Below are 4,376 nucleotides of genomic sequence, written 5' to 3' on the forward strand. Positions count from 1 at the left end.
AGGGGCCGGACGCGGTCCTCTCTTCAAGCCGCGCGCGGTCCTGCGGCTGCACGAGCCGCGCGCGGCTCGTCCGACTGTTCAGACAGGAAGGCGGGCAGTGACCGCGAGAAGCGGTCACGTGTCCCGCCTGCAGCTAAGAGCGCGCCGCGAATCTCGGGCGCGCTCTTAAAGAGACAGTGGGAGCCTAAATTGCAAAAAGGCTCCCATTGGCTCCTGTCATGCCAATCACCCCATACACTTACCTGTTGGGGGAGTGGAAGTGACAGGAGCCAATCACATTAGTTTGAAGGCTACTTATACTTACCCTTTTCCCTTAGTTCGTTGCCCTATCGTGGTTTCTGCTACAGTTCCCTTTAGTGCTTGTTGTGTTCAGTTGTGTTTCTCCGTATTTGACCTTGGCTTTGTATTCTGACTTCGTTTTCGCTTTATCCTATTCTGTACTGTTTGCCGGCTTGCTGATTCCTGTGTACCAGTCCCCGGCTAGTTTTCGTTTACGCTGTCTCTTTGTGCCCTTGACCTCGGATCGTTCCTGACTCTGTCTTATCCTATTACGTCGAGTCCGGCCACTCTAAGGTCCGGTAGACGTATCTCTCCTCTGTACTGTCTTCTGTTAGGCTGGATCCTGCGTGTAGGGGTATATACTCGTTACACACACACACTGGACTCATACACACACGCTGCACTCATACACACACACATACGCACACACTGCATTCATTATACACACACTGTAAATAAATATTCAATTAATATATTTTTTTTAGGATCTAATTTTATTTAGAAATTTACCAGTAGCTGCTGCATTTCCCACCCTAGTCTTATACTCGAGTCAATAAGTTTTCCCAGTTTTTTGGGGTAAAATTAGGGGCCTCGGCTTATATTCGGGTCGGCTTATACTCGAGTATATACGGTACTCTGTTTTTGTTGCAAAACCTGAACTTTTAAGAACATTTCTGAGAACAAAAATTGATATATACTCTTTTGACTATAGGATTTCAAGAAAAGAATAGCAGAAACAAAATCTGTCTATAAAGATATTTAAACAGCAACTAGATGCATTCTTGCAAAAACATACTATTCAAGGATATAATTTTTCAATTGTAGGGTAATAGCTTCTTGATCTAAGGCAAATCTGACCATACTGGGGTCAAGAAAGATTTTTTTCCCCCTATTTTTTTTGCAAAATTGGAAGTGCTTTAAAAGTTTTTGTTTTTTTTGCCTTCTTTTGGATCAACTACAAAAAAACAGATGTGAGGAAGGCTGAACACGTCTCTTTTCATATGTAACTATGTAATCTGAGCATTTGTGATGGAGACCTTCATATATAGAGTGTATGCAACAAGTAAAAATACTAGTTTTGAAACGTGAATTTCATGAGGATGCACAGTGTAGCTTCAAGCATGGGTAACACAGTAAATCTGCCTGTTGTAATCATATTGTTTTCCATTCTGAGTCACACTGAAAACAAATTACTACTAATTATTGTTGAGTTTTTTCTCATAAACCATAATAGCAGTTATTATCACTGGTTCCATGGTGTAATGGTTAGCACTCTGGACTTTGAATCCAGCAATCTGAGTTCAAATCTCAGTGGAACCTGTATATTTATTACATATAAAGAAATTGCATTTACGGTTACGTCAAGACTAACAACTCAACTCTTGATACATTGGTTAAAAGGGCAAGTATCACATGACAATTTTGTTTTAAACCAGCAGGCAAAAACGTAAATATGTAAAGCGAAAGAGACCTTTAACCCCTTAAGGACTGGACTGTTTTTGCGATGTTGTACATTTGTGGTAGGCTTGACCCTGAATATATATATATGTGTATATATATATATATATATATATATATATATATATATATATATATATATATACATGGCAGAGGAGTATAGCTGATAATCTACAGAAACACAACACAATAGTATAATACTGTAAATAAACGTTGAAACTGCACAAATATAAATGGAACTCACAAGATGTAGATAGTAAAATCGCCTTAGGGTGCAACCCCTTAAGTATAGGGTATATCCAGAACTCCCTCTCAGCTGGTTGATGGTATCGCCACAATATGAAAGTCCGGATTTAGGAAATGATTAAAAATAATCTGCTTTATTTAATAGGTTTAAAAGATAAAAAAACAAATTTGGTCCAACATGTTTCGTCTAACAAAAGACTTCTTCCGGGACACAATAATAAGAACAAATTGTATATGTAACAGATCCCCTCTGGACTCATTCGCGGGATTTGTACTTTATGTGAACTGTTCATTCGTTTAAAACCACTGTACAACTGATTGCCATAGACTATAATACGAACTGTCCAAAATACCGAATTAAATACCGAACACCGGACCACCCTGATGCTTAATTGCACTTCAATTTACCTCCCCGTGCGACTAATTGAAAACCGCGAACGCTTTGTTCAAGTCCCTGGGTGGCCGCCATTTCGGGAGTTTTACACGTGGCGGCGGCCATCTTAAATACCCGAACAGCGGTGTTTTGCCGTCGAGTGTCTGGAACTAAAATCGGACACTCGACCAAGCAAACCGCTGAGACCTCCAGACTTCCAGAAATTCGTGCTGCAACTACCGAACGTCCCGCCATTCGGTAGAAAGACTAAGTTAAGTATGGGGATTCATACGAACCCCAGGAGATCCATGGATGGCAAGCAGTTCGGGACTTTTAGCGCACGAACAGAGACCGACCGCAAGGCCAAAACTTATGGAACTGTTTTCGGATACTTTACCTGTGCGGTCTGTCAACACTTTAAACCCTCATAACTCCCGAACCCCTGGTCTGATCTGGGTGATTATATGTTGCTCATCAAGAGTAGGGCTATCAGGGGATACCAAGTATGTGAGGGCACCCCAGATATTTGGGGTACATCCAGAAACTTGGGGAAAAATGTGTGTTTAATAATGATGTTAATGCTTATCTAAGGGGAGGAGATGTGTGGGATGTACCTTATGTTTTATTGGTTACTGTATAATTGTTTGTGGGTGTCTCCCTTGCAAGGGAGCATCGCATAAAAGGAGAGCATTTGCCATTAAAGCTGAGTTCTATTTCACCCTTCAAAACGTAGCTGTGTCTCGTTATTGAAAGGGAACCTGCTATATATCACTAGCTCTTCTCAGAACTCTGCCTCTCTACTCCTCCAGGGATCTAGCTGATGGGACTTCGCCTCTTCACCTCAACCAAGCACCTGGCCCAGGAAAGGACGTCTCCAACGGCAGATACCCCTCTCCACTCTGGGTAGCCGTTACAGTATATATAAAACTATCCTAACAAAAGGACAAAATAGCAGCATAACCCTTCCCTCCCCAGTCCTTCCTTATATGTGGCTGTCTTTTCTTCCTATTGGTGGTCCAGGGGACGTTGTCCTCACTGTCCAGCTCTTTCAAGGGATTCCTCAGTTGATTTTTGCGGGTGTCAGATCTGTGTGACGTTACTTCCGGGTGACGTGTGCATTCCAAATGGTGCCCATTTTGTGTTCCACCTTTGGTAATGCACAATAGCAGTCCATTGTTGGTGAAAACATAAATTGGTTCAAAGTAAGGAAGCCTACAGGGCTCAAAATACATGCAAATAGTAATGCATATAGAGATACATCCTGCATATAATGTATTTAAAGAGTTGGAAGGAAATCCAGATAGAACACAGACATGAAATGAGGCAGCACTGAAGGAGGCGGTAGCCAATTGGGTCACCGGAAAAAAGGTGGGAAAAACTTCCAGATAGGCTGCATAATACTCGCGGCAGCAGGGCCCGACTAGTAGAGTGTCAGGAAGATAATAAAGCTGCGATTAGATTGCAGTCAGCAAAAAACTCTGAACTGAAAGGGGGGTAATAATTAGAGCAGAGGGCAACAGGATAAAATGTCTGAAGAGCCAGCGGGAGTGAAACAAAAATCCTGCGGACCGACAAGGTCAGCCCTGAGAGGAGAATCTATATAATGAAGTATAAATAAAGATATAATAACAATAATTAAGAACAAAAAATACAATTGTGTTCAGCCTAAGTGATGCGTTGGATAGAGGGCCGGGGAGGACTGTCAGCCTTTGGCCTGGGGGGCAAATCCAGTCAAGTGCACTGCACCAAGAGGAGAGTAAAAACACCTTTCCCATTTGATTGAAAGGGGTGGGATGGAGGAGCAGTCACCTAAACAGACACTCAATGACAGGCAGGAGGAGGGGAATAAAAAAAAAAAATTCAAGTGTATTTCCCCCCCTTCCTGAGTCTTACCTTAGGCCAGGGATGGGTGGGCAGCAGCCAGCAGGAGCAGCAAACAGCATACAGTAGCAGCCAGTGAAGTCGGCCTCTCCTGGTGATGTCAGGAGGAGGGGGCGTGACTTCCTCTGCTCTTCTCCCA

At 42.7% G+C, this 4,376-nt stretch overlaps 1 non-coding gene across 1 annotated transcript; it reads left to right on the plus strand.

Annotated features, from left to right (window-relative positions):
• Nucleotides 1-1,527: 1,527 nt before the first annotated feature.
• Nucleotides 1,528-1,599, plus strand: TRNAQ-UUG (transfer RNA glutamine (anticodon UUG)). The gene has a single exon. It is a non-coding gene; the product is annotated as a tRNA-Gln (tRNA).
• Nucleotides 1,600-4,376: the final 2,777 nt, after the last annotated feature.

Source organism: Pelobates fuscus, chromosome 5 (genome assembly GCF_036172605.1).
Source record: "Pelobates fuscus isolate aPelFus1 chromosome 5, aPelFus1.pri, whole genome shotgun sequence".
Classification (NCBI taxonomy): Eukaryota; Metazoa; Chordata; class Amphibia; order Anura; family Pelobatidae; genus Pelobates; species Pelobates fuscus.